Source organism: Plecotus auritus, assembly GCF_963455305.1.
Source record: "Plecotus auritus genome assembly, chromosome: 9".
NCBI lineage: Eukaryota > Metazoa > Chordata > Mammalia > Chiroptera > Vespertilionidae > Plecotus > Plecotus auritus.
The window spans coordinates 101,588,145-101,609,095 of record NC_137783.1 but is presented as its reverse complement, the minus strand read 5'-3'; the positions used below and the strand labels follow the sequence as shown (position 1 = coordinate 101,609,095).

The 20,951-nt window shown below is 39.1% G+C and overlaps 1 protein-coding gene across 26 annotated transcripts in view; it reads right to left on the bottom strand.

The window, feature by feature from the left end:
• The window catches only part of DLG2 (discs large MAGUK scaffold protein 2), a 2,053,927-nt gene that overhangs the window by 466,079 nt on the left and 1,566,897 nt on the right, over window positions 1-20,951 (bottom strand). The gene's annotated exons all lie outside the window — the stretch shown is intronic.

Genomic DNA, 20,951 nt, shown 5'->3' with positions numbered 1-20,951 from the left:
ATAAACCACATCATTGGTCACTGGCTAGCTTCTGGATTGGCATCCTTTGGGTCAAGTACATACCCTGTGCTTTCAGGTCTGACTGGGGAATGAGCCACCTGATCCTTCTGGGTTTGAGGTGAGCTGACCATTCCACTGGTATGCTTAGATTTGATCTGTGGAGTAACTACCTACATTTCTATATTCTCAGCTAGTACTATTCAAAGATGGTATAGAGAAAAAAGCAAGGCAATTCCTTTTGGAGAAAAATTTGGAAACAACAAAAGAGAAGGGTTTGAATGATGGAAAAATATGGGAAACATTACAAAGGCCCCCAAAAGAAGATCCAAAGCTTAACAACTCCCCAGGGTTTCTTTCTGTTTATCCTGGTATTAAAATGTAACATTATAGAACAGAAACTCTACCTGTACAATAATCATTTTCTTTCCTCAGAGGCTCCAAGATTATTTATATCTATAACATCTAAACTAAAGGTTTCCAAATCTGATAGGCTCTTAGTTTTAACATTCACACCTACATAAGAATTTTTGAATATGTTTAATCAAATCATACCTCCCAAAATAGAATGAAAAATGGTAATTCAACTATATTCTCCTGTATGCCATTTTAAAAGATTGATACAGACTCTATAGGGGAGAAAACCATTATGCTTTTACCTCAAAGAGAGCCCAGCTTAAATATAATAGCAGCTCCCTAGAAGGGAAAAACAATGTTCAAATAGAATTCTCTGCATGTCAACAGGAAGGATGAGATGGCTTTATCCAAATGGTACATTATCCTCTATTTCATGCAGCTATTACTATTTACTCCTCTAGGACAGTTATTGCAAGCGGGTTATGAAGATTGCCTGGTGGCCAGAAGGAACGGTGAGCCATCCATCAGAACAAGAGGAGATTGCTGTAGCACTGCCCTGCTCTCCTTGGAGACGACTCCTTGCACTTCTACTGGGATTTCAGACTGAGAATAGACTAAGGTCATACATTCCCTGGAGTGAATGGGTCACATCCTTTTAAAATCTAGATATATTGGTTCTTTCTTCCAACCCTATATTTTAGGAAGTTTCTGTGCATGTCTGTCTGTCTAAGCTGTTCCTTGTTTCTAGCAAGGTCTCACTCCTACTTTCTCCATAAAGCTTTCTGAATATTCTTCATGATTGCCACTTGATTTTGTACTCTGATGTATTTTAAATAATAATAGTAATAATGACAATTACTAACACATATGTTGGAAATTTACTATGAGCTAGGCCCTGTGTTATGTATGTTCTAAGTATCGTATATCATGTAATCCGCTAATTAATCCTAAAATATAGATGTATGTAATACCATTGTCTCAAGGCATCACACTACCTCGCTCCTCTTCACATAGCTGACTTGTTAGTGGTAGGGCTGGGCTTTGAACCTAGGTCGTCTGGCTGCAAAGCCTGGGTGTGCAACCATTACGCTTTTTCAAAACTCTTTTTCTAGCATATACTTTCCCTCAAGGGTCATGAACTATATTTCACGTTCATCTTGGCAATTATACCTCCTATTTTAAAGGTAGCAAGGAATAGAATAAAGAGAATAAGCTGTGAGTCTGACCATATAGATTAAAGTCTGGGCCGTCACTTATAAGCCAGGTGACCTTGGGCAATGTGTTTACCTCTATGCCTCAGTTTCATCCCCTGTGAGCAGGGATAGTGCCTACCTCTTAGGACATTATGAATATAAGATAAAATGATGCTTAATTAGCCTGCGAGGTGCTCAATAGATATCATGACTACCACAGTATTTAAATAGGAAATCTGGCAGTCAGTCACCTGTTTTATATATCCATGTCTCCTATCTTTTGTGGGTGTGAATTTATTCTTAAGAGATAATTTCCTGATATGATGACAAAATCATGCTATTGTTTTTTTTTTTTTAATTTTACATTGTATATTAGATATTCTTCCAGGTCAGTACACAGAGAACCATCTACATTTTCTCTACTAGCTGCAAAGACCCTCTTCATACATCAGTGGTATAAACTGCTGAGCTTATAACCCAGAAATTCCACTTCCAGGAATCTGTCCTACAAAACTGAGTACAAGTGTGCATAGAATGCAATTGTCACATAGTTTATAAAAGCAAAACACTGAAAAAAATGCTCATCAGTATTGAACAGACATGTAGGAATGAAAGACATTGCTGTGGGAGAGTTGATGACATGGGAAAATATTCACAACATATTATTAAGTGAAGAGAGCAGGTTAAATAGTATATATAGAGTTTAATAGTATATATGCAGTTTGGTAAATAAAAAAATATAAAGTACTATCCCAATTTTATGCAAGAGGTATTAAGAAAAAAAGAATTTAGAAACATATGCCAGGGAATTTGCTAAATATCATTTCTGGGAAATATGTCTACATGCAATTTTTATTTTCTCTCAACATTACATGTTTTCTAAATGACTTTTAAATGACATTAAAAATTGTTCATCATATAAGCTGAAGGATAAAAAGCTATAAACTGCACATGTAGTATGATGCCAATTTTGCAAGAAGCATATCTGTATGTCCATATGTATTTGGAAAAGCCAATGAAATGTTAACAATGCTTCCTCTGAATTATAAATAATTTTAATTTTCTTAATTATATTTTCCTGCATTTAAAGATCATTTTAAATAAAAATGTTTTTTCTACTCCAGAGGACTGTTATTGATTCATAGTGGATCTTGTTGAATTCAGCCCAAAGGTCTACAGATTATCAACTCAGAGGTAGAAAATATGTTTTCCAATTTTAGGGCTATTTTTTCTTTAATAATGAGCAATGCATATTTCTCTGTGATGCATAGGTACTAACAAGGTGTTATAAGAGTGACAATGCAGCATTATAATTGCTTATGACTAAGGAGATGGTTAACTGTCATCAGCATGTTGGCTATTTAAATTGGTCAGGATCGCAAATGTTTTCAGTTATGAAAATATATTCATTTACTAAGAGGATTCCAGTTAACATTTAGTCTAATTCAGAGAAATTATGTGAGAGCTAAAATCCTTTTATAGAAATGATGACAATAAAGACAAATTTGCAGCAACCATACTATTTTTTACTAATGCATCTACGCATTCATTTAACATAATTTACACAATTACAAAACATATATAGAGAGACAATGAACATGAGGGAAAGAACATGAGCTTTCAGGCTATAGGACCTGTGTTTAAATACTGTTCTACCACATACTTAGCTGTGTGACTCCAGGAAATCACTTACATTATCTGAATCTTGGCTGCCTTATCTAGAAAATGGTTTACCTTAAGATCTACCTTATAGGACTGCTATGAGATTAAATGAGATACATTATGCAAAGCCTTAACAAATCACTGCCATATGGTAGTGCTCAGTAAATAACTATTTTTATGTACTGTTTCTATGTACTAATCTAGGTGATGTGGAAGATAAAAATGTGATCCAGATGTAGATTCTTCCCTAAAGCACTGTGTCTTGAGAGAGAGAGAGAGAGAGAGAGAGAGAGAGAGAGAGAGAGAGAGAGAGAGAGATAAAGTAAGGCTAAAACTGGTCAAGTGTGATGGGAAGAAAAGCTAGACTGTCTTGGAAATTCAAAGGAAGAGGAAATGACATCCAGTAGGGAGAATTAGGGAGAATCTTATGAAGAGGTATCACTGGAGCTGGACTATGAAAAATATAGGACTTGAACACGTGAAAATGAAGATAGATATGTTTTGTGGAGGATGTTGAAGAGCAGGCAGGATGGCAGGTGAAGCTAGTTAGTTATCAGGTTAAGTTGGTTGGAGACTGGAGGCATTAAGGGAAGAAGTGACGATATATCTGAAAATATGACAATGTACAACATACGAACCCACTTATAGCAGAGCTTCTATTTAAATGGACAAAATAAATTCCCTCAAATCTTGGGGCCATTAAGTATAGTATGCATATTTGAGGAATTTTACAGACATTCATTTCCCTAGGTAGTAACCCATTTTAGTAAAATACAGATCAAGTTTGAATCCCAACTACTACCTATTAGCTGTGCATATTTAGATGAGTTACTTAATCTTCCTGATTTTCACTCCCATTCAATTTTAATGGACATGACAGGACTATTGTAAAAATTAATAGAACAAAAGCATACAAATGATTTATTAGAGTGCTTGGCATTGGAAGAACTCAGCCAATATTAATTGTACTCCCTCATTCATCAGACTATTCTGACTATAGTACCTCCCAAACCTCTTCCTAGCTACAAAACACATTTTGGAGACAATTATACCTTTGTCCCTATTGTTCATGCTCTGAGGAGTTTTAAATAGGAGATCTCTCCTGTACACTGTTGGTCAAAGTATTTCCAGCAGTTGAGTAAGAGCACAAATTACCCACAGGGATGCAATGATTAGCATTGAAGTCCATGCGGGAGAGGATTCCTGGCCTATCTCTAGGATCAGAGAAGACTGCTTTTGTTGGTAATCCCAACTGGACCAGGATGCCCAATGGAACTGAGAGCTGCTATTAAATGAAAGACTAGAATGAAGATATAACAACATGGAAGAGATATTTTAAAAGATTATCAATAGAGAGGAACCTTTCATCTACTCTGTGTGACAAAGCTCATGTAGATTCAGCGAGATTCAGGGAGAAATGTTAGAACGATACATTGTGATCACAGTTAAAATGGACATCAGGCAACAAAACTGCATGAGGGTCATAATGAAATACAGATATAGTGACAAGTGATGGTCAAAACATCAAAGAGCTAACGGACTCCATAGGTTTGTGTCAAGAATCTTGATGTCAGTTTCAGATACCTTTTTGCCAGCAGGGTGGGATGCAGAGGGAAAGGAGGTGGGGGAAGGTGGAAAGGGCAAAAGGGATATAAATGGTGGCAGAAAGAGACATGACTTTGGGTGGTGAGCACACAATGCAGTATGCAGATGAATTTCCTTGTACACTTGGAACCTGTATGGTTTTATTAACCAATATCATCCCAATAACTTCAATAAAAATCTTCAATGTCAGTTCAGGATACCTCAGTGCCAGCAGGGTGGAATGCAGAATATAGAGCTTAAAGTCATCCTACAATCTTCTATTTTGTCCACACAAAATATTCTGTAAAATCTATATGACTTGTCTGAGTTCTGTAACTAGATATTTTTGGGCAGTGGGGTAGGAAAGAGAAGTGGTTGAATGTAAGTTTCAATAACAGAGGATCCCTAAATTTCTCAGTCACTGTTTGGTCACATACATCATCACCTATAATCTTCACAGCAACAAACTTTCAACAGTGGTTATCATAGGTTTTTTTTTTTTTTTTTTTTTTAAAGGAAACCGAGGCTCAGAGAGAATAAGGTGACACTGATGAGGCAGTGGTCAAATTTGAATGTGATTTGAATGTAGGTCTCTTTGACTCCAACATTCACTATGCAATATTTCACTGAAGGATACTAAGTGGGGAAATGTAAAGCAATAATATTATTTTTATATATGTTTATATGTATTATGATCTATTATGTATTTAGTATTATTTATTTACATATAGTTATGTATTTATAAATATACATTTATATATAAAATTTAACTTTTGTAAGAAGAATTTAACCAAGTATTTCCCCTTAGGCTACAGAACACAGTGGTTCTGGGGAAGATTCTACTTTAGCCAGGTGACTACATTCTTGAATTCTATACTTGATCACAGCTCTTACATAGCTCGCCTTAGTTCTCATGATTTTAAATTTAGCCTAGCCTTCTTAGAGCTCACTCAGCATTATATAGATTTGGATCTACAGTGTATGTGAAACCTTGTCCAACTGTCTGTGGTCCAGTCTAACGTTATACAGTGAAGCCATAGAATTAATTCCCCCCACCCTCTCTCCGGGAACTAACTGGGTGGCATCACTCTAGGGATGGCTATGTGTACATACTTGATTTCAGTGCTCAAACATGAAGGTATGCAAAAGTAAACACTGCATTCATTTATAAAGTTTTATGACACCTGAGTAGTCGGAATATTGGGGAAGATATATATTTTTGTTTACTTAACATTCTAGAATTGTTAATTTTTGAATTTTTAAATTAAAAATAATTTTCTTTATCACATAGACTTTTTGAAAAAAAAGTCACTTTTATAGGTAGGCTTGGTTTTAAATAGAGTCTTATTTATTAGGATCAGTATAAGACATTGAGATATAAAGGAAACATTACTAAATCAACATAATGTCTCCAAATCTACCCTATAAAGCAAGTGTGAATATAGCGTTAAGTCTATGTTTTATTAGGCAAACTGGAGGCATATTTCCCCCTTCATTCACTTTCTAATCTCCTTCTACCATCCCCACAACTGCAACCAGTCCTATAATCACCATAATGCAATGGACTAGAAACCAAGGCTAATAATAGTAATAGTAATAATAATAACAATAACAACTAACCTGCATGCAGTTTATTTTGTGTCCAGCTCTTTTCCAAGTGTTTTACATTGATTATTTCATTGAATCTGAATAATAACCTATGGTATAGGCATAGATAGTGAAATGGTACAGAGAGGTTCCATAACTCATCCAAGGTCAAACAGTGAGTAAGTAGTGAACCCAGAGTTATCCTACTCCAACATTGCTGCTCTTAACCAAGATGTTATCCTGCTTCTGGATTTGCCACTTACTTTCTACATGTTGTAGGGGAAACTACTGACTATCTGCTCAAATCTCAATTTGTGAAATGGGCCTAATAACATTTCTCTGTTCATTTTTTATGATCTCATAGGAACTAAATGAGAAACAAAAGCATCTGTGCAGTGCTAGACAGCTATAAGGGCTTACTAATACTATTACAAATTCACAGCGAGGCCTCACATAATTGGCTTTGAAATCTCTGGCTATCACATATATTTCAGCTGTTTCACTCTGCTTTTATCCCCTGTCTCAAGATGATAAATGAGACTTTAGAAGAAGATTAGGGGAGGGGAAAACGAACATAAAACAAAATATGGGGCTCCAGTGGATCAGTTGACAGTACTTTCATTAGGATGCAGTCTCCATGAGGAGAAGACTCACATTGTTCTACTTCAAGGTCAACATAATTTTAAAACATCTAGGATGAGGGCTGATCTATATATATAAAAGTCTAAGCGACTGTTTGACTGGTTGAACAGTTGACCGATCGCTATGATGTGCACTGACCACTAAGGAGCAGATGCTCAACACAGGAGCTGCCCCCTGGTGGTCAGTGTGCTCCCACAGCGGGAGTGCTGCTCAGCTGACTGAGGGGCACCAGATGCAGGGCTCACGGCTGGCCACTGCAGAGCAGCAGCGAGCCAAGGAGCAGTGGCAGGTGCAGCGGGACTGGGATGAGCAGGAGCGGCAGCAGGCAGCATTGGACTGCCGGTTTTGCCCAATCCCCGCAGGCCACACTGAGGGACCCCACCAGTGCACAAATCCATGCACCGGACCTCTAGTATTTACATGTTTACCCAGACGCACATACACTGGCAGGGACTGCTAAGTGCTTTCACTGAGGACTTAAAATGTCCATAAGGCATTAAGGACTGAGCACTTGCCTGAAACTGCACCTGGACACCTCCCTTCTTCCTGGGAAAAGCTGATTGCCTACCCTGAATAGGCTGTAGGTGTTGCTGAGAGGAGGCGATGATAGAAAACTTTAGTTCTATTGGTATGGGCTAAAACCTCCAAAAAACCAAAGACTAAAGCATAGAGAAGATTTGAGAAATCTTAAAGCTAATAATGCTACCTTATGTGTTGCAGCAAAAAGAGCCAGACTTTGGAGTTAGTTTGAATCCTGATCCTGTTATGTACCAGCTGTGAGACCTTTAATACCATGGCCAACAATATGGATCCTGGAGCCAGTCTGATAGTGCTGAGATCTCAGCTTTGCTAATTACTAGATCCCGACTGCCTAATCAGCATCTCACGTGGTTGCCTTATAGCCATGATTTTCAATGCTTTTCATCTGATGGCACACATAAACTAATTACTAAAATTCTGCAGCACACCAAAAAATGTTTTGCCCTTATGACAAAAAATAATAACTATAATTTTGATCCATTCATACTGGATGGCTATTGTTGTGTTGGCAGCTGTCATTTTTTTATTTGACAATCTAAGGAAAAAGAGGTAAGTGCCCCTGACTAAATAGTCAGGTATTGTATGTTTTAAAAATTATTGGGGCACAGAAGTATGCCTGCTGCAGCACAATAATAGAAAATCGCTGCCTTATAGACACTATACATTTAACATGTCCAAAAACAAATTCTTGATATTTGTCCCCAACTTTAGTCTTCCCTTTTTTAGTAATAACAGCTCCTCTCTGCTATTGCTCAGGCTACAAACTCTGGTGTCAGCCCCCCTGTAGTTTAAATATATTGCTCTGTTGTCTCCTGGCTTGCATTAGTTCTGACAAGAAACCTATTTTTATTATGTCCCTCTCCTCATAATGTTTTTGGGCTTGGTTGATACTCTCAGACCAGTATGATCACACTTTTCAACAAATGTTAAAAATTATGACTATTTGGTACTTCAAAGTCTGCTTTTACTGGTGCCAGAAGTTACTAGAATTTCTTTTATAGTCTTTTTACTCTCTGTTACATCTGAACAGGTTCTATTGCTATGCTTTCAAGTTCACAATTCTTTCTTCTGCAGTATCTCTTGTGATATTAATTTTCAATTCAGATACCATATTTTCATTACTCAGTGTTTAATGTGGGTTTATTTCATTTCTCTCCTTTTAATTTATATGTCTTTCCCTATTTTTTGTGAGATAAACCATATCTTTAATAGCTTTTATTCTTGTCCACCAGTTCTATCATTTCTTCCTCTGTTTCTGTTGGTTAATTTTTCTCTTGATTATAAATATTTTCCTATGGAAGGGAAGGTTGGGGAAAAACATCAGATTTTGTTTTTAGAAATGTTAAATGTGTGATGCTTATAAGGCAACAAATTGAGGTGCTGATTAGGCAGTGATGATCAAGGCATTTATCTTAAAGAAATATATAATCAAGAGACTGGGGTCAGAAAGATTCTACAAGTATTATCTGTAATGAAAATTCCTAGAAACAACTAAATGTCCATCAGTAGGAATGCAGTTAAGTAAGTTATGGTTCCTCTGTATTATACAGCTACTAAAAAAATATTTTTGAAAACTATTTAAGAACATGAGAAAATGCTCAAATTAGAATGTTAAATTAAAAAAGAAAAACCCCACTATATATAACATGATCCAATTTTTATAAACAAACTTACACAGAAAAACAAAAAATATAACAAATATTGATAATGATTATTGTTATGTTGTAAGAGTAATTTTTATTAATTGTTCTTCATATTTTTGTTATTTTATAACTTTTCTAGAAATAGATATTACTTTACAATTAGGAAAAATAATAAAATAAGATAGAACTTATTAGAAAAAACAATTTAACAGGAGTATCCTATCTAATAAAGAGGGAATATGCAAATTGACCATCACGCTGTCACAAAGATGGTGGCACCCACAGCGGAGGCTGAGTTCCCGTAATGAGCCTTAATGAGCAACCAGCAGGGACCTGAGGCTGTGTGGCGCTCGGCCAGGGCAGGGGACCTGAGGCTGCACCTCCAGCCCCGTGGGGCTTTACAGGGGACCTCAGGCCGTGCCCCCTGCCCGACAGGGGTTGACGGGGGACCTCAAGGTGCGCCCCCTGCCCTGGCACCAGGGAACCTGAGGTTGTGCCCCCAGCCCAGTGGGGCTTGACAGGGGACCTGAGTCTGCACCCCCCACCAGGCAGGGCTTGACGGGGGCCCTGAGGCTGTGCCCCCCACCCAGTGGGGCTTGGCGGGGGACCTCAGGCCACACACCCCCTCCTAGCAGGGCTTGATGGGGGACCTCAAGGCGCACCTCCCGCTCTGGCCTGGGCCAGGGGACCTCAGGCCTCATCCCCCACCCCAGTGACAGGCCCGGGGACCTCAGGCTGCGCCCCCCCGCTCGGCACCAGGCCAGGGGACCTGAGGGTGTGTTGTGGGACCTGAGGCTGCACCTCCTGCCCGGCGTGCACCAGGGGACCTGAGGCTGCACACCCCGCCTGGCGGGCCTTGACATGGGTGGGGCTGGCTGGGTCTGGATCTCACCCAATGAGGGTGGGGCCGGCTGGGTCTGGGTCTCACACGATTTTGAGGCACATGTGGGTGGGTGGGGACTTGATTCTGGGTCCCGTGGTGTGCCCCAGACTCTAACAGGAGGAAGGTTTTCATATACATTTTAATTTTCTTTCATTTCTGACACTTCTATTATAGAGAAAGGGCAAATAGCAATATTAAAATATTTCCTCTAAATAATCCCCTTTTAATATGCATGAATTTCATGCACTGGGCCACTAGTAAGTTAATAAAAAGGCATGAAATAGATATAGAGATAAATATTGAAATGGTTGTCTGGGGAAAGTGTGTGATGGCAGTATTTTTAAAAAGATTTTTACTCAAATATAGCTTGCTTCATTACCTAGATTAATCAAATTACCTAGAAGCAATAAATGAATAATTCAACCCAAAACTTATGTAATGACAAGTCTATAATATGTAAGAATACAAGTCTTTGGTAGATGAGGGTAAAGGGGGGATAAATTGGGATGAAAGGAGATGTAACTTGAGGTGGTGAACACCCAATAAAATATACAGATGATGTATTACAGAACTGAGTACCTGAAACCTATATAAATTTATTAACCAGTGTAATCCCAATAAAGTCCATAAAAATTCATAAAAGAATATAAATCTTTGGAACGTAATAATTATATCCTACAATGACCTTATATTTTGTGAAGGCAATCATTAATATTAATAAGGTAACCTCACTCACAGCAGTTAATGATATAGGAGATGGCAGGAAGTCACTCAGGGATTAGAATACTGTCATTAATAATTTTCAAATTATACATTCACATGTGGAGAATTAGGAATCAGCTGTCTTCTGTTTACTATTACTTCACTGACACATGGATGTAAAAATAAACTAGAAAAGGAGGTCGATTCTACTTGTCTCGAGTCATAAAATACACTCTTTCAATATCATACAGATAAGGGTCAGAAATAAGCTACACATTGTGTTGGTGATAATCGTTACTTGCAATCAATGGGACAAGGGTTAATAGTTGATTGCTTCTATAGTGGTCCTTCCAAAATTTTCCATTGCCCATCATTTATCCTTTTTTTTCCTGCAACCAGCCCTGAAGACCAAGGATGAACTCATTCTATTAAAATGTATTGCAGCATTGATTAAACAACAATAGTTATAGATGTGCAATAATGGTCTTCCATAAAATTATAAGGCCTATTGTTGTGTGTTTATGTCTGGCTAATTTATTAGGTGCATAGGAAAATGATAAATATCTAGAAAAGATAGTTTTAAAATCCCCATTACTGTTTCCTTTTTTCCCCTAACATTACATTTGTTCCCTGATAACAAACAGCAGCTTAACATGTTTTCTAATACGTATTTGGATAGCTGCCTTTAATTAAGATTTGTCAACTTCCCCATTAGCATACCCACTCTATTGTTATTTGGATAGCTCTATCTGTCATGCCTCACAGTTTATGTAAGTTAACCTAAATGGCTGTGTGGAGCTACCATCAATAAAGAGAAAATTCCCCTTGAAGCTTCCATGTAATGGTTTATCCTCCATCTGTCTCATCAGTTTTGCCCCACTGGCCCCTTCCCATTGCTACACTTTGCTTCAAAAGAGGCATTATAATGAATGCCACACTCTATACTGGGGAAAGCAGGCATGCAGCACATAGCAAAGCAGATAACTCAGAGACAATGCTGATAAATCTTTGATTTGTTTGATTTGAATCCATTTTATCAAGGTTGTGAGGAGTCTGATGCATGTTTTGCAGATTTTTTTAAAAAGGGAAAGCTACATGGTATTAGTTGTTGAGAGCCACTATGACTAAAATAGGGCAAAATAAAAAAATTATCCAGAGGATGATTGTAGTTAGCCACAGAGGCCAGACTGAACCTTATATTGGATTGTCAATGTACATGGTACTAGATATTTGTTGTAGTCATAAAAATAAAGACCTTTAATAAAGCATTAAGGCTATAATGACTTCCTGTAATAAAATGTTCTAATATGCCCTGTAATATAACTAAGTTGAGAAAATGTATATGTAATGAAGATTGCTTTTGGGTGCGTATAATGTTGTTGGCTACATTTTCATTTCATGGAGGATGTATACTGAAAAAATGACTTTATTCGTGAGCAGTTAATCTTAAATCCTTGTTTTAAACAATATCAATAATAGCTAACATTTATTGAGTTTGACTTTTTTCCAAGCATTTCACATGTTTTAACTCAGTTTATTGTTACAATAAACCTGAGAGGTCAAAAGTATTATTCTGCTCCTTTTACTAGGATAAATGAGAAAACTGAGGCAAAGGGCAGTTACATAACTTACCCAAGGTCACACAGCTAGGAAGGGGTCAAGGTGGGACCCTGAGCAGGGTGCTAATCACTCTGCTATACTGATCCTAACTCTAAAGCAGGGCTGGAGGTCTGTGCAGGGCACACCCAGTTCTTTTCTACTACAGCTAGTTAAATGCATGACAGAAAGATTTCTTTCCTGCGTCAGAAGAAGAAACTTCCAGTTCATCCAGAATTGGTTTAAGTCATTAAATATAAGTTTAAAAAAGAGAGTCTAGTACATGCCCAGACTTGAATCTGATGGAAGGTGTTATCCAATCCTTTGAGAGCTTGTCCTGAATGGACACCTATACTTTAAGCCATAATTAAGGGGCTGTTTCTTTAACACAGAGTTAATAACTGGCAAGTTCGTGTAATTTAGCTCAGTGCTTCTCAAACTTGGGCACTCACACACCTTGGGATTTGTGGTAGTTGACACAGACTGAGTATCCTCAGAAAGAAAACCTATCTGGTGTGTTGCCTTCACTTGAAGATTTTGGATAAAAATAAGTTCATGCTTAATTGAAATATGTTCACAATAAAGCAAACAGGATATTTTCTAAGCTTCTAGGAGAAAATACAAGATTTTGTGTTTCATGCTTTGACAGAAAGCTTCATGTTCTACCCCAGATCCAAAGAAAAACAAGTACATTTTTTGAGGCCTCAGGGCACGTGGTAGAAACATTTGAGAAACGGTGGATGGTCCCAGTTCTGATACACAAAGGTAAACACCAAAGGAAAATAATCAGTAACCATGGCAAACACTTATTCTGTTCTTGAAAGATTATTCCGTAGGTGATAAAAGGTGTGCAAATAGTCAATAGTCCATTGCTGTCCCTCCTCCAGTTTCATTTGCCATAAACTTTCCCCTCTTTCTTCAACAGTCCCTCTACTCCACACAGGAGTCAAGAGGTTAAATAAAATCAGATCATTTTATTCTCCTGGTCAGTATCCTTTATTGGATTCCAAATGCACTTAAAATAAAACCTACACATTTTCATCATTACCTACAAATTCCTATGTCATCCAGCTCCTGACTCCCTCTCTAACCTAATTTTCTGCTATGCTCCCATTGCTAGCTCATTTCTTTCCAGTTAAGCTGGACTTCCTTATGTTCCAGGAACACACTAAATCTATTCCTGCCTCAGTGACTCTGAGGCCTTGCTATTGCTATTTTCTCTCCCTGGAATGTACTTTCTCTGAACTTTATACCACTACTTTTTTTCTCTCTTTTGTTCATGTCTCAGTTCATATGCTATCTCCTCAGAGAGGAATTCCCTGGTTATCCTACTCAATGTTCTTCCATCCCCCAATCACTCTCTATCACATTATTCTTGTATTTTCTTTATAACACTTACCACTATTATTAACTCACCTATCTATACAGCTCTTATTCAACACACTAGATTGTAAAGTCCATGAGGACAGGAATCTTATGTGGTTTGTTCACCATTGTAACTTTGTCACTAATAACTGTGCTTGACACATGGTAGAAACTGAATATTGATGGAATGAGTAAACAAATAAATGAATGAAAGAAAAAAAAATAATTGGAATACATTTTAGATACTATATCCAGGAAGCTAGTGTTCTATCATTTGAGGAGAATAGAATGGAGACAGATTCTAGTCCGATGGGTTCATATTTATTTAGTAAACAGGAAAGGCAAACTGGTCAACATTGAAGTCACAATTTAGAGTGGTCCTTGAAAGCTTCTGGGGACAAGAAATCTTTCCTGAGACTTTATTTAGCTTTAGCTTATTGATCAACCAAATTATGTGAGGGAACAATACATGGGACAAATCAGAAAGACACCTGGGTATCCTGAGTTTAGGGTCAGGTAAACTTGATTTCCATCACTAGGAAATAATATATCAATCACAGCTATGGATTAGAACCCTGGCTTTCAGAATGACATTTATCACATTCATAACTTGGGAAATTGTCCTCATATCTAGGAAGAGTAGTTTTATTCTGCATCCCCCAATCTTTTGGTGTCATTTTAGTGCCAATGATTTATTTGTATATTCTTGAGAATATTTAGCCTGATGGTGAGAGGTGTGTAGCTTGCCTCTCTTCTGAGTGACCAGAGAAGACTTGGCTCAGTAAAAGTAGAATCCATAATTGTAGGTACTGCTCATAGATGATCACTGATTGATTGTAGCTTTTTAAAAATATATATATTTATTGATTTCTGAGAAGAAGGGAGAAGGAGATAGAGATAGAAAGATCAATAATGAAAGAGAATAATTGATCAGCTGCCTCCTGCATGCCCCCTACTGGGGATTGAGCCTGCAACCGAGACATGTGCCCTGACCTGGAATCAAACCATGACCTCCTGGTTCATAGGTTGACACTAAACCACTGAGCCACTCAGCTGGGCAATTGTAGCTTTGTGTAATTGTTACCTTCTGACTTCACCCAAAAAGAAAAAATAAGTGAACATCATCTGAGAGGAATGAAAAGAGTGCTAAATTGGGTGTCTGAAGACATGGGTTCTAAATCTGATTCTATCTTTTACAAGTATGGGGCTTGGGATAGCTAACGAATCGTGCTGGGCCTTGTGTTCCTTACCTAACAAATGGAAGATTAGACACTATATTCATTTGTGGCCCTTCCAACTGTGATAGTCTATAATTCCCTGTGCTAAAAACCCATCTCTGTATCATTGAAATAGCTTTCTTTTCCAAACATTGAAGGGCAGAATATTACATCACTTTGATTTATAGGAGACTCAACTGGCTTTCTACTAAGAGAATTTTACCCAAGGATTTTTTTTGTTTATGCTCTCTTTCATAAATCAATAGAAAAACAAAATTTCCTAGTTTACTCAGGTATATATTTCCTTAAACAGTAAGAAAGAGATTTATTAAAGAATTCCAGCTAAGTCATTGTAATAAAAAAAAAATTCTCATGATTTTTTCAACAAAAGTGAATGTGAATAAAGAAAATAGAGAAATATTTCTTATAACAGAGTAAGATATTATGAGCATGTGAAATAAAAGGCTGCCAATTTGATATGGTTTTATAGTTATTGAAGATTCCTTTTTCACAGAAATGTTTCTCCATCAGCCTGAATCTCATCATTAAAGATTCATTCCCTATATTTACTATTTTAGGAAAGTATAAAGCAGGTATCAAATATAAGCTATTATAATATCTTGGTAATTTTACTATTAAACAATAATTTTATATAGCCCTCTAAAGATGACAACTTCCACACATATTATCACATGAAAACCTCATAATTCCATGAAGAAATTAGAAGACCCTTTATCTAAATTTATAGATGAGAAAATCAAGACTCCTAGAGATTAAATGACTTGTTTAGGGTCATCTAGGCAGCAAGTAGTCGGACTGAGATTAGAACCCAGCCTCCTGAGATGATCCAGTTCTCTTTACCCAACATTTCTCATTGGAAAGAGACTGCATGATTTAGGAGGTCAGAATATGGAGATGAGGCCTTTAAAGACAGGCTGACTGACCTGAATTCAAATTTTGTATCTGCTATTTCTTTGCTGTGTCATATAATGACTTAAACTCATTTTTGTTTTCTGTAAAAAATCAGGAATAAGAATATTATATAAGTAATATAGGGGCAATAGTATACATTACAGCACTTGGTGTTAATAATGCATAGTGTAATCTTTTTGTTTTTACCACTTGATGTATTTTTAACCTTACAACTAAGTTGAGAGAAAGGATAAGAACATAAAGATAATTTAAAGAGAGGTACTATTTCTTTTTATGAGCCTTACATTTCAAACTGTAATAGTTGTTTTCATTAGATTCTATTTCTCATTCTTCCTTGAGTATGCATTGCTATCCCCCACCCGGATGTCCTTCCTGATATCTTGACTCTCTGATGAATGCCTACACATTTTTTCAAGCTCAAATTCCAGAGTTATCTTGTCTTTAACACTTTCTCTGATGCCATAGGCTGTTCTTGTGGCATTCATGCAAAACTCAAATTCTCTAATACGCATTTATGAAGTGCCTCCTGTGGTGCTAGGGAACTCTGCTAGGGCAACCTGAGAACACTTCATAGAACTGATCTAATTTTGTTTGTTTCTCTAAGGAGTTCCCACACATTGGGATTTTACAGACCTTTTATGTTTAAAAAGTGAGGACTAATGTAGAAATACCAACTTTTAACTTTCTAAGTGAGGATATAATAAACCACCACACAGGAAATGGCATTTGATACCAAAATATAAAATCTCAGGATAAAAAAAATTAATAGATTAAGCTTTTTGGAAACTTCATAGAGGGGGCCTACATTATCAGGGAACAGGCCTTGGGGGATTCACTGGTTTAAATATATTTTTGTCCCAATTTGATAGTTCTTAGAGATATTTTTTTCTTAGTCACATTTACATTCCTAGTGCAGTGCTCTCTGCCTAGTAGGAAGTACTCAATAAATGTTTATGAATGAAGCAGTGAATTTGCCTCTGAGCAAATACATCTGAGACCCATGGCAATGCCAGCAGCGCAGAGCACCTGTGAGAGGACGGGGTAGTAGTGAGAGAGCACTGGAGTTGTGCGTGTACCGATATAACTTACTTCCCAGGTTTGCCAGGCATCAGCCATTCAGAAGATTTTTGCAGAGTTATAAATGAGGTTGTCTTGCCAGAGAACAAGTGCGGAGGCAGGGCAAGAAATAAGATACTGGGGTATATCACTATAGGAAGAAATGGATTCTCTTCCTGGGGCATAATTTAAAATATTACATGTGACATTTTATGTCCATTAAAAATTATAATAAGTATAGCTATAGTAAATAGATAACATTCATTTAATATTCACTATGTCAGGCAGTGTTAAAAGTTGTTTGCATGCATTGTGTCACTTAATCACTACAACAACAACCTGTTGAGGTGATGTGATTACTATTCCCATTATACTGATGAAGAAACTGAGGCTTGAGGTGGTTGAATGATTTGCCCAGTGTCACACAGTTAGCCATGGTAGAAGTAGGTTCAATCCTGATACATTTGATTTTAGAGTTTACTAAAACTCTTGGATCCCTTTCTAGCCATATATTTCTATAATGAGCAGAGTTTTATATGACTTGTCACTCATTTTAAAAATGAGAAAATTAAAATGTTTCTTTCTAGCCAGGATGATAAAGCTTGCAGGGTACCCAGTTGTTTTCCACTTAAAAGCTGTGTGACCATAAGCAAATTCCTTAACATCTTTGAGCTTCAATTTCTACATCTCTAAAATGGGATGAAAGCACTCTTTTCTGTGTTTTTGGGATGATTAAATGAATAGTATATCTAAAATAGCTAGCAAATGGTGTGGATTATAAAGGGGGTTTCATAATGTTAATTCACAAGGGACCTAGTAAGATAAAATATTTTTTAATTGAAATCATCTTCACTAATAAAAGAGAAACATGCAAATTGACCGTACTTCCACTATGCCCACAAGCCACGCCCACCAGCCAATCAGGAGCGAGTATGCAAATAAACCCAAACCAAGATGGCTGTGGCCATGGAGCAAGCAGGAGGCTTGGGTTTTCCTGGCAAATGAGGAAGCCAGGCTTCCCGCCCTGGCCGGCCCTGGCTTCTGCTCAAGGATACAAAGTTTCAATTATAGAGGATAAATAAATCCCAATAAAAATGGCAGCAGCCACGGAGCTAGAGAGAGCAGGAGGCTTGGGTTTCCCCCAGCGATGGAGGAAGCCAAGCTTCCCGCCCAGCCTGGCCTACCTTGGCCTCCGCTCAAGGCTACAAAGTTTCAATTATAGAGGACTAGAGGCCTGGTGCACGAAATTCGTGCATGGGGGTGTGTGTCCCTCAGCCCAGCCTGCACCCTCTCCAATCTGGGACTCCTTGAGGGATGTCCGACTCCTAGAGGGATGTCCGACTGCCTCTTTAGGCCGATTGGGCCTAAAGGGGCAGTCGGACATCCCTCTCACAATCCAGGACTGCTGGCTCCCACCTGCTTGCCTGCCTGCCTGCCTGATTGCCCCTAACCGCTTCTGCCTGCCAGCCTGATCACCCCCTAACCACTCCCCTGCCAGACTGATTGATGCCTAACTGCTCCCCTGCCAGCCTGTTTGCCCCTAACTGCCCTCCCCTGCAGGCCTGGTCACCCCTAACTGCCCTCCCCTGCAGGCTTGATCACCCACAACTGCCCTCCCTTGCAGGCCTGGTCCCTCCAAACTGCCCTCCCCAGCTGGCCATCTTGTGGCAGCCATCTTGTGTCCACGTGGGGGCAGCGATCTTTGACCACACAGGGGCAGCCATCTTGTGTGTTGGAGTGATGGTCAATTTGCATATTACTCTTTTATTAGATAGAATAGAGGCCTGGTGCATGGGTCGGGGCCAGATGGTTTGCCCTGAAGGGTGTCCTGAATCAGGATGGGGGTTTCCTTGGGGCGTGGGGTGGCCTGGGTGAGGGTCCTATGATGGTTTGCAGGCCGGCCACGCCCCCCAGCAACCCAAGTGGAGGCCCTGCTATCTGGGATTTATTTATCTCCTATAATTGAAACTTTGTAGCCTTGAGTGGAGGCCAGGGGGTGCAGGAAGCTTGGCTTCCTCCATTGCCAGGGAAACCCAAGCCTCCTGTTCGCTCCATGACCACAGACATCTTGGTTGGGTTAATTTGCATACCCGCTCCTGATTGGCTGGTGGGTGTGGTTTGTGGGTATAGCAGAGTGATGGTTAATTTGCATATTACTCTTTTATTAGATAGGATAAATAAATCCCAGATACCAGGGCCTCCACTTGGGTCGCCGGGGGCCGCGGCCAGGCTGCAAACCACCACAGGCCCCTCACCCAGGCCACCCCACACCCCAGGGGAACCCCCGCCCTGATCTGGGACAACCTTCGGGGCAAACCAGCTGGCCCCCACCCATGCACCAGGCCTCTAACCTATCTAATAAAAGAGTAATATGCAAGTTGACCATCACTCCAACACACAAGATGGCTGCCCCCATGTGGTCAAAGATCGCTGCCCCCATGTGGACACAAGATATCCGCCACAAGATGGCCAGCAGGGGAGGACAGTTGGGAGGGACCAGGCCTGCAAGGGAGGGCAGTTGTGGGTGATCAGGCCAGCAGGGGAGGGCAGTTAGAAGGGACCAGGCCTGCAAGGGAGGGCAGTTGGAGGCAATCAAGCCTGCAGGGGAGGGCAGTTAAGGGTGACCAGGCTGGCAGAGGAGGGCAGTTGTGGGTGATCAGGCCTGCAGTTGAGAGCAGTTGGGGGGGCCCAGGCCTGTAGGGGAGGGCAGTTGGGGGGGACCAGGCCTGCAGGGGAGGGCAGTTAGGGGCAAACAGGCTGGCAGAGGAGCAGTTAGGCATCAATCAGGCTGGCAGGCAGAAGCAGTTAGGGGCAATCAGGAAGGTAGGCAGGCGAGCAGTTGGGAGCCAGCAGTCCTGGATTGTGAGAGGGATGTCCGACTGCCCTTTTGGGCCCGATCCTGGGATCGGGCCTAAAGGGGCAGTTGGACATCCCTCGAGGAGTCCCAGATTGGAGAGGGTGCAGGCTGGGATGAGGGACAACCCCCCCCCCCCCCCGTGCACGAATTTTGTGCACCGGGCCTCTAGTATTAAATATTGGAGATAGGATGAGAGCAAATAGATCATTACTCTGGTGAATAAAGATGCCTAAATTTACAGAATTCTTTGGAGAGCCATGAGGATTATCTTTGATGCAGCCCTAATTTCAATTAAGAACGTGGAGATTGGATATTTTAGCATGGGGATAAGTTTATATTTGATTTACTAGTACACCGCAGATGCACATTTGCAGCATGTCAACATTCTATTCCGTGGCTAAAGGTCTAAGAAGCTACTTCAGCAAACCTGAAATTGCAAGGTAAATGGAAAGTGTTTAATCATTTAAAAAGAAATAGAAAAGCATGCCCGGGTACCAGTGAGACCATTTTGAAAGACCGACAAATGCCTTCATTAAACAGTCAGGCTATAAAATTAAAAGAGTTCATCTCTAGTATTTTTACACAAACACTTTCAGAAAAACGTGTACATATTTATATGTAATCTTATTTTGGGAAAAAGTATTGTTCACCGAGAAAAGCACGTTGCAGAACAATGTGTTAATTAAATATGAACTTCTTTTGTAAAAACAGTGTTGAGCCCCACACATATCTGAGTCTGCATTTTACAGATGTTTATAAACATGGAGAAGGTGTGAATTGTTCATGCCAGGATGTCATAGTGGGAACCTCGAGATAGGTTGGCTTGAGAAAGTTTGTGGAGAGAGTTTTGCTTCCTGACATTTTTGTATTATTTCACTAAATGCAATGAGCATAGATTACTTTGGACCAAAAATATTTAAAGATATAGAAGGAAAAATGTACACTTTTTTTTTAAAGTCTTTACCCATTCATTTATTAATTAACCATATTTATTGAATCTTTAATTGTAATGATTAAAGATTGGTCTTCTCTGTGAATTGTCATACTTGACTTTTTCAGAGGCATGCTGGCTAACTATGATTTTACTTTGTGGGGTTAGCAATGTGATCCTGTGCTCTGTCCTAAAATCCCATCCTA